Source organism: Pan troglodytes, chromosome X (assembly GCF_028858775.2).
Source record: "Pan troglodytes isolate AG18354 chromosome X, NHGRI_mPanTro3-v2.0_pri, whole genome shotgun sequence".
NCBI lineage: Eukaryota > Metazoa > Chordata > Mammalia > Primates > Hominidae > Pan > Pan troglodytes.
This window is the reverse complement of record NC_072421.2, coordinates 39864600-39880134: the sequence shown is the minus strand read 5'-3', so window position 1 is coordinate 39880134 and position 15535 is coordinate 39864600.

Below are 15535 nucleotides of genomic sequence, written 5' to 3'. Positions count from 1 at the left end.
ACTCTTTGAACAGGGCACATGGGATAGGGTGACAGCTGTCAGCTGTTAGTGCCCTGGCTTGGGAAACCTCCCTTCTGTAGATCCAAATATTTTCTTGGACTTCAATCAAGACCCAGATCAAGCCTGTCTTCCCCCTTTTCTCACAGAGCCATCCTAGGTTCCCTCCCACAGGCTGGTCAGATCCACTAAAAGCACTCAGTTGTGCTATGCAGTCCGCCTCTTAGTCCCGATTCCCATAGAACCATCTGCTGTGAGAAATCACAAAACTGCCAGATGGGGGACAGGGAGGTGCTTCTGTTCCAGTCATCTCTCTCTGGCTGTATCATAGTTCAAGGCATACAGTAGGTGTTAACTCACAGATCTGCAGTGCAGTGGGAAAGGATTGTTCTACTAGTCCGACAGCATAGGCTGGGATTCTAGGTAGGTATTAGCATCTTCATTTTACAGATCCTGAAACTGAGACTTGAGAGGCACAGAGGTAGCTGACAGGTACTTGGTGTGTGTTGGGCACTTATGCCAGGTTGAGAATTAGGCACTGGGGATAGAGATGTAAGTCATCATCCCTGCCTCTCCAATGGGTGGGCGGGGGGGGGGGGTTGGAGGAGGTTACTGTTGAAAGACAGGGTGAGAGACTCAGGTTCTTTGCTTTGGTAGACTGCAGGGTTGCGGAGAAGCCCATCCCTGGGGCTCAGCTCCTGGGGAGTTCTGAACAATTTACTGAAAAAGAAAGACAAGAGAAGGAAGACCTTGGCTGTGAACTCTTGGCTGGCAGGGCAGTCCCTTGCCTATAGATCGGATGAGAACTGGCAAGACATTACAGGCTGTGTGGTCTAATGAGGAATCTGAAAAGATGAATGATTTTCTCAAGGACAAGCAGGCTTCTAATGTAATTCACAACAGCAATAGCACTCTTTTTTCGAAAGGGTTACCCTGTGGCAGGCCTGGTGCTGAATTCTTTCCCCACATTATCTCTGTAATGGAAAAGGGTACTGGTGGCAACTGTGGCTTCAGTTGCCAGACTGCCCTGAGTTCCAATCCTGGCTCTCTCACCTCCCAGCTCTGCGACTTTGGACAAGTCACTGAAAGCTCCTTGTGCTTCCAGCTCTGTCTGTAGAATGGGGATGTGAATAGGGTTTTTACCTCACTAGGTTGTTGTGGGGATTGAATGAATTAACATATGCAAAAAGCTTAGAACTATGGTTCTGCAAGTGTGGTCGGTGGACCAGCATTTCCTGGGAGCTCCCTAAAAATGTAGGGTAACAGGCCTGCCCCAGACCTGCTGAATCTGCATCTGCATGCCTACAAGACCTCCAGGGGGTTCATGTGGAAGTTGGAAGCACTGGCTGTTAACAGTGCCTGAACTAAGTGCTCTATAACTGTTGGCTGTGATTACTGTTATTATTTATTATCCCATCTAATCCTGAAGCACACCCACTGGGCAGGAAACCATGACTCGGAGTAGGTAACAACTCTGCCTCAGCTCCCACAGCCAGGAGGAAGTAGGATTCCAGAGAGTCAGCAATCAGCCTGGTGTGCCTGTGACTGAGCGGCTTTCAGTGCTAAATCAGGAACAGACAGGGCAAACCAGTGTAGTTGGTTACCCTCAGTGCAGATCACTCCACGGTTCTGGGGCCTTGGCGACTAAGGGGTGCAGCATCATTACAGCACACACTTTAAAATTGTGATTACATACACATGACATAAAATTCACCACTTTAAAGTACAATTCAGTGGCATTAAGTAATTTCACAATGTTTGGCAACTGTCACCACTACCCAGTTCTGGAACTTTTTTTATACCCCTAATGGAAACCCCATACCCATTAGCAGTCATTCCTTATTCCCTCTTTCTCCCAGCCCTGGGCAACCATGAATCTACTTTCTGTTTCTATAGATTTATCTATTTTGGACACTTCACGTGAATGGAATCATACAATATGTTGCTTTTCGTCTTTCACTTAGCATAATGTTTTCGAGATTCATCCATATTGTAGCATGTGTCAGCATTTCATCCCTTTTTATGACTGAATAATATTCCATTGTATGTATAAACTATATTTTGTTGATCCATTCATCCATTGATGGACACCTGGGTTGTTTCCACCTTTTGACTCTTGTGAATAATGCTGCTATGAACATCCATGTACACGTATCTGTTTGCATCCCTGCTTTCAATTCTTTGAGGACGTGTATGTAGGAGAGGAATTAGAGGATCATATGGCAATTCTGTGTTGAACTTGCTGATGATCAACATATGTTTTTAAGTCCCCTCATGTGTCAGCACTGAAGAGTCCTTTAAGATCTAGCAAGAAACAACACCTAGATCCTGCCCTTGAGGGCCCCCAGTCCAGGGGTGAGTTGGAGGGCTTGCCTGTTGAGGCCCAGGTCCCCCACAGTCCCATTCCCCTCTCTGCATCCTCCTTGAGGGAACTGGAGGAGCATTTGCTTTGGGATGAGCCAGCCCCAAAGATTTCTGTTGCTCCCTGACACTTAAGAAAATCAGTGAAAACAACAACAACAAAACTAGTGGAGAGCACCGAAGTATGTTGTGGCTCTCAAGTGTGGGGCCATAGCAGCAGTGACTTAAGGGATAAGGGAGGGAAGGTGGTAGGGGGAAAGGAGAGAGAATCAATTTCTGGATCCATCCTTGGGAAAGCAGGAGTCACTTCAAAGCAAAAGGATGAAAATATCTCTCTGCTTTCAGGAGGAACCCCTCAGCTGAGCAACCCCTTGCTCTGAACATGCCGGGTCTGGTCACGTTGAAGGGCTAGGCGTGGGCGGGCACACAGGAAAGTGTTTGATGCCTGGGTGGTCACTGCTCAGGGGCCTCCTGTGTATTCTGGGCTAATTAATGGTCTTCAGTGATTCCCTGGGGATTCTTTCGTGGTGACCTGTGGCCCCCTGAGGCATGATGCCAGGTGAAAGCTGTTGTGGAGAAGTGGGAGGGTTGGCCTGGAGACACCCCTACCCGGGCTGAAGCAGGGAGCTGGGCTGGCTCCCTCACCTTGACCTGGAGGGATAAGAAGTTGGCTTGCTGATTCTCTGGGTTAGAAGTCAAGATTGAGCTAGAGAAGGGGGAGCAGAGGGAGGAAGGAGGAGGAGAAGGAGGAGGATGAGAGCTTTTCCTAGAGGAAATAATGACCAGAAGGGCTACTAGTCAGGATGAAGGGTGGCAGGCCGGCAGGCAGAAGCTGTGCTGAGGTTGCTGCATCATGGAGGAGGGGAGAGTGGAGGGTGAGAGGTCAGCGAAGGCCAGCCTCAAAGCTGCCTCGAAGAATGTTTCCACTTCCTAACCCAGCTGCACAGGCTGGTTTTCTGTCTCTGTACTGTAAACACTGCAGCCTTCACCTCCACCGCGCACTGAACCCCAAAGTGGGGCCCTTATCTGCCCGCCCCTCCCACCGACCTGTCCCTGTTGCCATGGAAACTATCTCCGGGGTAAGGTGATCTCTCTCTACTTGCAACCTCCCTGCTTTCAGCACCAATCAATCAAACCCCCCAACCCCATCTCTAAGGGGGAGGTCCTAGGGGAGAGTAAGGAAGGAGAGAAATTTAACACAGGAAAAAGAACAACATTAATGAAAAATGAACAAAGAGAGGGGGTGATGTAATTCCGGCTGTTGATCAATTCCTTTTGTCCCTCCAGCAACCACACCCTTCCCATGCTTCACTCGTTGGGGAGGAAGGGACTGTCATGGTGAGGGGTGGTTTCAGAGTTGCCCTGGACCCAGGGCAGTATTCTGGCCACGGAGTTCTTCTGAGGATTTGCCTCTCCTCTGAAGGAAGGTCACAGGAATGACAAATCAGCCTGGTCATGGGTAATTAGAGATGGACTAGAGCTTACCTGCCAGAGTGAGCAAGGTCATAACTGGGCTGACCACTGAGGATTTATTTCCTGTGGCAGATTGTATTTTGCACAAACGGCTGAAACAATAGTTTCTGTCCTATATGCTCCTCTGGAAAATGGTCTCACTCCCATGCAAATATGGAGTCTGTGTCCCCTCCTTTTGGACCAGGGCAGGACTTATGGCTGCCTCTACGAATGGAGTACAGCAGAAGTGATGTTCCGTGACTTCCAAGGCTAGGTCAGAAAAGGCAATGCAACTTTTGCCTAGATCGCTCTCTCTCTCAGGACATGATCTCTGGAGCCCAGTTGCCTTGCTGTGAGGAAGCCCAGACGATATAGAGATGTGTGGAGAGATTCCTGACAACAGCCCCCACCAAGTCCCAGTTAACAGCCAGCATCCACAGCCAGACATGCAAATGATTATGCTTTTGATATGATTCCAGTATCAGCCACTGTCTGCCTGAAACCACAGGGAGAGTCGCCTAGCTGAGCCCAGCCAATCCCAGAACCATAGGAGAAAATGATAACTGATTGTAGCAGTTTTATGCCATTAGGTTTGGGGTGTCTGGTTTCACAGCAATAGAAAACTAGGATGAAGCTGGACATTAGGAATTAGAAGTTTGGATTCTATGGCAAGATTTGACACAACACACCCACTTTAGACTCTCAACTTATCTGCCTCTAAAGACACAGAGGTTCAGTGGTTTCTCATGACCTGTTTGATGGTTGGTTTTACATTTACACGTAGTCATAATCAGTCACTACTCTGTAAAATGCTGTGAGAGATCTAGGTGAAAATTATGATCCAGATGACAACTTTGTGCTCCAAAAGAAACAAATGTCACATTTCCCCTGGGCACCTGTTTTGCGGTTTGCTCATGGATTACCTATAGATCGTCTATTCTTGTTAATTACAAAACCAGTGGCTACCTGTATGCTTTTCCAATACCTCCTTCTATTTGTGAAGTATTGACCAATTTTCCATCTGAACTGGGCACTGCCTCCTCTGTAAGTAGCTGTCACATTGTTTTCCGTTCACAAACTTCTTTAAAGTTGTATATATCAGTGGTTCTCAAACTTTAGCATTCATCAGAATCACCTGTAGGCCTTGTTAAAAACAGATTCCTGGATTTCAGCCTCAGAATTTCTAATTCAGTAGATCTGAGGTGAGGCTTGAGAATTTGTGTTTCTAACGAGCTTCCCATATGATACCAATAGCTACTGCTGGTCTGTGGACCCTGCTTTTGGTAGCATGGTAATATATTGTTACCTCAATTTCTTTTATTTCCTTTTCAGCCTATTACAGTGTGGTTTTCTCCTCTATCACGGTTCCTGTGAAGGTCACAAATGCTTTTGTAATAGTCAAAACTAATGACTTTTGCTCATTCCTGACCCTCTTTTGACATCTATGCATCATCAAATGCCATTGACCACTTTTTTTTTCTTGCAGTGTCCTCCTTTGCCTCTTGCTTACACACCTCTCCTAGTCCTGAACCTGTCTATGGCTCTTTCTCCATCTCTTTCCCTCACTCATCTCTCAACGGTTGACATTCTCTAGTGTTCCTTTTTGATCTTTTTTTCTGACTCTACCCTTTCTTTCTGGTTCCTATTGTCATCTACCACCTCCACACCAAAGTCTTCTGAATTTATAGCTCCCACCGTAGCTTCTCTCCTGATGTCGAGGCCCGTATTTCTGCCAGCTGGGTATGCTGTAGGCATTTGACATATCCCAAACCATCCTCCCCACTTCTTCGGTAAACCTGTGTTATATCCGTTATCCTTTTAGACACAGAAGCTAGTTATCTCTCCCTCAGAGCCAACAGTCATCAAGTCCTAGCCATAAATATCTCTCTGATGCCCCTCTCCTCCTTCCCCTCACCTTTTTTAGGGTCCCCAGTAGGCCTGGACCATTGTCATGGCTTCCTAAGTGCTCTCCTTGCAACCAGCCTGTTTTCTTGCCATTCCATTTTTAACACCATTATCAGTTAGATTTCTGACATAGAGATCAGATCACTTAATTCCTTCATTAAAACATTTTAATGACTCTGCAACAGTAGCAGAGGCTCTTGTCTCACTCTGCAGTCTTTTTGCTATTTTTATGGACATTGGCTCCCAGTGTGCCTCCACTCCTGGAAGCCAGTGTCTCTCTGTTGAGGGACTTCCCTCAGGCTGCCAGAGCCATGCCACTTGCATTGTGGGCTACTGTGGGCAGCTCAAAGTGCCTGGGGGCTGCTCTGAACCAGTGATTACTGGGTGAGAGGCTATAAGTCCTTCCACCTCCTCTTCCAATCTAGACAACTCTGAGATATGATCTATAGTGTCTCCAGAGTACCCTTGTAGGATTGAGCAGAAGTTGCCCTCCATGAGACTTTGCTTAGTACAGTCTGTTGGCTTGGCTTTTGACCCTTCCCTACTTCTTTCTTGGCATTTCAAGGTAATACTTCCTAATAAATCATTTTCACAGGAATCCTTTTCTGCTTCTGGGGATCTTGACCTAAGACAAGTACTTATAGGATAAAGTGAAACCTCCTTAACCTGGAAGACAAGGCCTTTTGGAATCTGATCTTAACAATGTTTCTGGATTTATCTTTCATGAGTCTCATCTGACACTACAGCCATATCAAGAACTCGAGTTCCCAGAAAATGCCATGTGCTTTCAGACTCCTGCATCTCTGATTGTGTGTTTTCCTTTGGAGAATGTCAATATAGCTCACCCTTGAAGGCCCAGCACACACATACTGAAATCTTTCTTCCGGTGCCACCACTCCTGTTCCTTTTGTCCTTGTATTTGTATATTTCCCTGATACAATACTTAATGAGTTAATGCATGAAAATCTGTTTTCCACATTCAAATGTGAACTCCTTAGGGCTAGGACCATGTTTTATTAATGTTTGTATTCTCAGTGCCCTGCAGAATACTTGATCCTTAGTGGGTGTTTGTTATGGGTTGAATTGTGTCCTCCCAGAGAAGGTGTGCTGAAGTCCCAACTCCCAGTGCCTCAGAATGGGATGTTGTTTGGAAATAGGATATTTGCAGATGTCATTGTGTTCAGATGAGGTCATTAGGGTGGGCCCTAATCCAATATGACCAGTGTCCTTACAACAGGGGAGATTTGGACACGGAGGCATGCACACAGGGAGAACACCATATGAACATGAAGGCAGAGATCTGGGTGATGCTTCTATGAACTAAGAAACACCAAAGATCACCAATGACCACCAGAAGCTGGGTGAGAGGCAGGGAACAGATTCTCCTCACAGCCTTCAGAAGAAACCAACCCTAGCAACACCTTGATCTCAGATTTCCAGCCTCCAGAACCGTAAGACAAAACATTTTAGTTGTTGTAAGTCACCAGTGCATGCTACTTTGCTACAGCAGTCCTGGGAAACTAATACAGTGTTCAATAAATGTTGGTTGAGTGAATGAATTTGATGTGACACTTATTTAGCATTTTCCACTTGTCAGGCCCTGTTCTAAGCCCTATACAAATATTAACTCTTTTAATTCTCATAATAGGAAATACTACTATGAGGAAGGTATTGTTATTATCTCCTTTTACAGAGGAGGAAATCCAGACAGAGAAGTTAAGTAACTTGCCCAAAGTTGCACAGTGAGAGATAGAGTCAGAATTTGAAAGGTAATCTGACTCTAGAGCCTAAGAGCTTTCCAACTGCGCTATGCTGAATTAAGATCATCCTTGTAACAACTGTTACACTTGAGGTTCTCAGGACAGCAGAGGCGGAAACTGAGATGGAGAGAATGAACGGCTGAGGTTTGCAAGGGCAGTAAGGGGAAGAGATGGAAATCGACCCCTTTTTTCCTGATTCCTAATATATTTTCCTCTCTGCAGACCAGAGGAGATGGGCCTTGAGAGGATCTCATGATAAATATTCACATTTGAGAGTCATTGCCACTAGACTGGGTACCAGCCAGTAAAAACGGGGCGGATAGTTGTTGTCAGGGAGACCTGGCTCCTCGCAGGGGAGGACGCTCTGTCGCTGGTTATGGGCTAACAGTGGTCGTGTAAATTTTCATTCCCCGTGAGTGTAACTTCCATGACTGATGGTCATAGGTAGAATTGCTTGGGCTTTAGATTTGTGGACCTGTTGCCCATAAACCACATTTTCATATAGAATACATGTCTGAGGAGAAGTGGGCATGTTTTAATCTCATGAGTTACGGCGCTGCCTCCCTCTAAAATCTCTGAGCCAGCCTCTGATGAGTGAAGAGGTTGCTGTGGCGAGGGAAAAACCCACCCAATGCCTCACAGCCTCCCTTCCCCACTCTCTCCTCAGAGGCCAGCATTTATTTACTCGGTACGAAGGGAGGATGTTCTAATCGGTTTTTAAGGGCCCTTGCTGCAAGAGTGGGAAGAAGAAAAGAGATGTGCAATTTTGGCCTCTTCAGTCATGATTCCCAATTGCTATTGGCCACCGAGTGGCTTAGCAATGGATGTGGTTGCAAAAGATGATGGTGGTGATGGTGGTGGTGATGGGGTGTGTGTGTGTGTGTATGTGTGTGTGTGTGTCCGTGCCTCTCCACAATCAAGTGGGCTCTGCATACCAGGTTTTTTTAATCATAGGTTTCTTTGAGGTTAGCCAAGTGTGAGAAAAGAAGGTGTGCTTGCTTAAAAGCTTCCAGAAGAATGGTGCTTGCTATATACATCGATGGAAACTGTTGGCCAAAAGTGGACAAATTACAAACAAGTCTTGTGCCAGAAGGGGGTGCTGTGGAGCACAGACTGGTGATTTGAGGCAGAGTGCAGGTACAAATCTGGGCAGGTGCTGGTTTGAGAGGGGTGGCTGGTAGATCGAGAACTGGACGCTGGGTGGGAACCAGAGTGGAGTTGGGACATGCATATGCATTCTGGGGCTCTGCGGATGTTTGGATGAGGACCCGGCCAGATGCCAGGAGATATGTATGATTCAAGAGGGGAGCGCAGAAGCCAGGTCTAGACAAGGACAGGAGCTCAAGCAGAAGGATGTTCCAAGAAACAGGGAGCAGGCAACTGGGGGGCTAAGTGCAGCTTTGTCTACAAGGGGAGGCAAGGGAAGCACTGAGCCAGGTGGAAAGACCGCCGAGGACTTCACCCTCCCTGGAAGGATTTTTGTTGTTATTGTTAGGGGAAATTTTGTGGTGGTATTATCCCTGTAGCCCACAATGCCTTAATTCTAAAGCCACATCATTCTTTTTTTTTTTCTCTATCATTCTTTTTTTTTCCTTTAAGTTCTAGGGTACATATGCACAACATGCAGGTTTGTTACATATGTATACATGTGCCATGTTGGTGTGCTGCACCCGTTAACTCGTCATTTAACATTAGGTATATCTCCTAATGCTATCCCTCCCCCCTCCCCCCACCCCACAACAGGCCCCGGTGTGTGATGTTCCCCACCCTGTGTCCATGTGTTCTCATTGTTCAATTCCCACCTATGAGTGAGAACATGCGGTGTTTGGTTTTCTGTCCTTGAGATAGTTTGCTCAGAATGATGGTTTCCAGCTTCATCCACGTCCCTATAAAGGACATGAACGCATCCTTTTTTATGGCTGCATAGTATTCCATGGTATATATGTGCCACATTTTCTTTTCTTTTTTTTTTTTTTTTTTGAGATGGAGTCTTGCTCTGTTGCCCAGACTGGAGTGCAGTGGCACAATCTCAGCTCACTGCAAGCTCCGCCTCCCGGGTTCATGCCATTCTCCTGCCTCAGCCTCCCGATTAGCTGGGACTACAGGTGCCCGCCACCACGCTTGACTAATTTTTTGTATTTTTAGTAGAGATGGGGTTTCACCGTGTTAGCCAGCATGGTCTCGATCTCCTGACCTCATGATCTGCCTTCCTCGGCCTCCCAAAGTGCTGGGATTACAGGCGAGAGCTATCGCACCCAGCCATGTGCCACATTTTCTTAATCCAGCCTATCATTGATGGACATTTGGGTTGGTTCCAAGTCTTTGCTATTGAAGCCACACCATTCTTTACCTGGCTTCCAGAACGTCATCCTGTCTTGGTTTTGCTCATCCCTTTGGCCACACCTTCCCAGCCTCCTTGTCTCATTTGCTTTTCACCTCCTCGACCTCTCACACTCACAGTGTCCCAGGACTCCTGGGCATGTCTTTTTCTCATCTCCCTCTATTCCCTCCCCTAAAGTGGCCCCATTCAGTCATGTGGTGTTGAATGGTATCTATGCACTCAGAACTCCCCGGTTCCTATCCACAGTGCATGCCTTCCCGATTGCTACTCAGCATTTCACCTCCACACCAAATAGCATCTCAGACTCAGCCAAGTTCCCATTATCTCCTTGCTTGAGCCCATTCTTCCTGGTCTTTGGAGTCTCAGTTTTGGCAGCTCCATTCTTGCAGTCGCTCAGGTCCAAAACCTTACATTCATCCTTCAGTTTTTCCTTTTGCCCATTCTTGCAGTAAATCCCATTGGCAGCACTTTAAAACAGAGATGCAGAACCTTGCCACTTTCCACCCTCTCTAGTCCTGCCTCACCCTCTCAAGCCTGGATCACTGAGGCAGCCTCTTGAGTGACTGCCCTAAGAGCTTGTTCTTAACACGACAGCTAAAGTGCTCCCTTATTATTATATATTTTTTTCAGAGACAGGGGTCTTACTTATGTTGCCCAGGCTGGTCTTGAACCTTGGCCTCAAGTGATCCTCCTGCCTCAGCCTCTAGAGAAGCTGTGACTACAAGCACAAGCCACCATTCTGGGCTTAAAATGCTCCTTGTAGAACATGAGTCAGACCGTGTCCCTCCACAGCTCACTACCTTCCAATGGCCCCCAGCTCATCCGAAAGAAAGCCAATCATCACAGTGGCACACATGGCCCTATCCAATCTCCCCTTCCCCCATTGCCCCTGTGACTTCATTTCCTACCACCCTCCCCATTGTCCCCCTGCCTTAGTCATGACTGCTTCCTTGCCCTTCCCCCAACAGGCTAGGCACACATCTATCTGAGGGCCTTTGCCCTGGCTCTTTCCTCCTTCTTCTTCTTCAGGGCTTGACCCCAAAGTCACCTTCTAGTGACACCTTTCCAGACCTATTAAAGGCTGCAACCCTATTACTCTCTTCAACCCTCCCTAGCAACCTTCCCTGATTTGTTGCTATTCATAGCTCTTTACAATCTTGCTATATATTTTACTCCCCCACTAGAATGTAGGCTCCATGAGGGCAAGAAATTGGGGCAGTTGGTTCACAACTGAATTTTTAATACCTAGAAGAAGGCCTGGAACAGTGATGTGCCTGATAACAATTTGTTGAGTACGTAACATTAATTTTCTTGGGTCGTAATCTATGCTGTTAGTGACCAGTGTATTTTTCTCTCCTTTCCTTTCTCTTTCCTTCCTTTCTTCCTCCTTTCTTCCTCCCTTCCTCTTCTTCTTTCTCCTCCTTCATCCTCTCTTCCTTTCCTCACATCTCCTCGCTCCCTCTTCTCCTTTTCTTTCTTAACTAAATAATGCTTACTCTACCTTCAATTTCTGTAGTGCCTTGTAGTTTGTAACACTCTTTCACACAATCTCATCCGATCTTGGCAATAACTGTGGGAGGCCAACTGGGCAAGCCCTTCTATCCTCCTATGATTGAGGGGTCAGCCTGAGGTGAAGGAAAATGAAGCAGGTGTTCTAGATGGCCCACAGTTGATTCTCTGGGCTCAGATGCTGGGCTGCTTACCTCCAGTTGTGGTTCATGGTTTCCAGTCCCCTAACAGCCTTTCAGCTCCAGTGACCACATCTCCCTGCTTCTCTGCCCTGGACATGCTCAGTTGAGCACAAGTGCAACTCAGAGATACAGGGGGAGTTAATGTCCCCAGGGCAACCCTGAAACATGGGGGATGAGAGTTGGTAGATGTTGTGGATTGAATGTTTGTGTCCCTCTGAAATTTATATGTCAAAGCCTTAACCTCCAGTGTGATAGTATTTGGAGGTGGGGTCTTTGAGAGATGATTAGATTTAGATGAGGTCATGGGAATGGGGGTCCCCATGATGGTACTAATATCCCTATACGAAGAGGAAGAAATGAGACAGAGTTCTCTCTCTTTCTGTCATGTGAGGACACAGCGAGATTGCAGCTGTCTGCAAGCCAGGAAGAGAGCTCTCACTAACAACCGAATCTGTGGCATCTTGTTCTTGGACTTCTAGCTCCCAGAACTGTGAGAAATAAACACCTGTTTTTCAACCCATCCATTTCTTTGGTATTTGTTATGGCAGCCTGATGGACTAATACAGTAGGTAAATACCCAGCCTCCCTGTCCCCAGACGGGACAATTCTAAGGCATGTTGCACTGGGTTTCTGGAAGATTCTCTGGAGGGATTGAGCCCCAGCTGCCCACAGGGGTAATGTCCTCATTAACACCTCTTTTATTTGCTTCCCTCACTTCCCTGCCTCACTTCCCTGATTCCTTGCTGTGCTTCCTGGGATCACCTCCCAGTCAAACCACCTGCATCTAAGTCCTTTATGAGATACCTAACCTGATGCAGAAGGGGACACCAGGTTTTTCTGATGATACTGAGAGACCCTTCTGCGACCTTGGACAAGGGCTGCCAGATGTACAAATAAATACAGGACTCCCATTTACATGTGAATTTTAGATAAACAACAGATACATTTTTAGTGTAAGTTCTGTGCAATATTGGGGGCATACTTATACTAAAAATTGTTGTTTGGGCATATTTATACTAAAAAATCATTGTTTATTGGAAATCCAAATTTACCTGGGCATCTTGTATTTTCTCTGGCAACCTGAATCATGGCTGGAAAGAAGGGTGAACTAATTAGGAAACTGGAAATGATTACAAAGTCCTGGATTTTGTATCATTCTGGACTGGATAAGGCAGATTTGTGAGCCTTTTAACCTTTATCATACCTAATCTGGGAATGGTTTGCACCCCATCATCCTCTTGGGCACCCTATACAGCTAACTGCATGTGAGGACAGTCGGGGAGAAACATCACTCAAGGAGGTTAAGGAAATGACCACAACCCAGGGGTCTGTTCCCTGAGGTGAAAACCCTAGTGGCCTTCAAGGCTGTAGTCATACATTTCCCAGGTAGCCTTAGAAGGAGTAGCAGTACAGAGTGCCAACAGCAGAAAATGGAAAGTCTTAATCACATTCCTTTCTTTGGCTACCATCAGCATGACAGCAGTGAAATTGTGTTTCAGCAGCAGGGGGCCCAGCCAACCTGCTACTGGTCACTTCCCCACAGGGCCTGGGACCGAGGACTGCATGAGTGCTGGATACTAACTCCATGCCTCACCTTACTCTAAGCATGTCACAGAGATTAGCACATTTAATACAGCAACAACTCAAGGAGAGAGGTAGAACCTCACTTTACAGATGAGGAAACTGAAGCACATTAAATCACTCAGCTCTGAGATGGGAGATCTGGCATCCAGACCCAAGCAGTGTGACATGGGTGATGTCACTTCTAGTCACTGTAACACACTCCTCAGAACTGTTCCTGGGACCATGAAGTAGTGCATGTAAAGGACCCAGCCCAAAGTCACTGCCCAGGTGGAGTCTGAAGGTGTCCATTCTAGATATCGTCATTATTTTAATATTACTCTTATCCCCATCTTCTCTTGAGCCCTGAAAATGGCAGTCAGCCCTAGTGATGGTGACTGTAGAGAGACCAGGCTGGTCTGTCTTCCCGAGGGCCGCTGGGCAGCCCAGATAAACTTTTCAATCCCTTAATCCCCTTCACCGAGACTGCAGTCACCTCCTGCCTCCATCTTGCAGGCCATGAGTTTATCGCACAGTCAGAAATAGCTGCCGGGTCCCCTGGAAAACAAGCCTGCAAAAGAAGCCTGTGAAGCACAAGCTCCAGGCAGGAGCAAACCAAACAACAACCTGCACTGCGGTCAGGCAAAAAAGCCCCTCTGTGTTTGTTATCAATGCTGACCGGGTGCTGGGATGGTTTTGGTTTTGGTTTTCTTTTAACAGTGGCTTAGCTGTTTTTATAAGAGCTGAATTCTGATGCTAGGCCAGGCAGCTAAAGTAGAATCCACCCAATATTCCCCCTCCTTTTACAACTAGCCATAGGGAAGTCCTGAATTTGGGCTCCAGATCTCCCAGCTTTCAGGATACACTCATCTGGCCTCTGCCTTGCCCTCATCTTAAGTCCTAGAGTGTTGCTAACAGGGGCAAGATAAGGACACCGACGGGGTGGGCGCCTCTATATGCTGTCGGTGCCCTGCCCTGTTCCCTCAGCCTGTTCAGGCTGACTCCTAACTGCCAGTGTGTGTGTCTCTTTGCCTGATGGCCTTCTAGAAACTGTGGACCACCACACTGCCCGTGCACATGAAAGAATTACATGACTATTGCAAGCTAGTGTATAAACAGCCCAGCTCCATGAATGAGATAACTTGGATAAGGTTGTGCGTTCTCCACCAGTGCTACTTGAAGTGTGGTCTCCAGGCCCGTGACAAGCTGTGAAATGTTTATTGCTTGTACATTTCAAGGTACATACACAAATGGAAAGTTGGCGTTTACGAACGTTTATAGCAATTTGACATTGCTGTGACATTTTAATTGTATTTTTACAAAAGTATCCATTTATAATGGATTGATAACAACAGCAGACAACCTGGTACTTTCCCCAGACAGCTTGAGAAGCACTGGTCTCTCTAGTTCCTAGTTTCCCCAGTGGGATTAAACTCCAGTTGCCCACCGTGCCAGCCAACTTGATAATGCACCTTTGACTGGCTCCCTTTCGTTACCTGTCTCATTTTCCTACTCCGCTACCAGTGTTTCTTGCATTTCTCAAATAAACTATTTGCATTCATTTCCTTGTTTTGGGGTCGGCTTCTGGGGCAACCCAAACTCAGACACCCTCCCTTGTAAAAGGCTGCCCACGCTGCCATCTGCTGCCTGGGGCATGTCACTGGTGGCTCCTTCATTTTTTCCCCAAGGAATTAGGTAGCCCATTAAGGATGATAAATTTATCTGCCCACCTCTGCATTTCTTCCCGCATCCATGGCCTAAGGTCATGAAGTCACTGCCCTCGGCGTTCTTTGCTTTTTCAGAATAACACACTGGCTGGAGCTGACAGAAAACACACTTTCAGACAGTTGGCAGCCAAGAATCATCAATATTCTGCTTAATATTGAATGCCCCCCACTGCCTTTCTAAGATGGGCTCTTACAGGGCAATGTGGCTTCAAGATAAAGGTCTGAAGCATGCCCTGGGCAGCAGATAGTGGCATGGGTAGCCTTATACAAGAAAGGGTGTTTGACTTTGGGTTGCCCCAGAAGCCAAAGTTGAAACAAAATTTATAGGCTAGAAGGGCCAGTTAGAAAAACCTGTTCTTTTTCGGAAGTCACTTTTGCATGTACGTGGAATGCTTTTGTTCAGATATAAAGCACCCAGGCTCAGTCTGTTATGCCCTGAATCATTTTCTTGTGGCTCAGGGCCTCCCTTGACTTGAGTGCTATTATCCCTCTGCCTGTTAGACCATGCTCTCTATCTCTGGGCTTGCTCCTTGGTTGTTTACAGATTTCTCAATCTGTCTGCTCAGGCTGAAAGAGACCCCACCGCCCATAAAAACTCTGTGGTTCTAAATCATTTCTCTCTCTCTTTCACTCAACTCAGTCCCCAAAACTCCCAGAGCCCGGAATTAAAACCATCTTGAAATCCAAATTTGTACTTCTCCATCTAGCAAAGTAATTTTACCTTTGGCTTTTTGGGGGTGT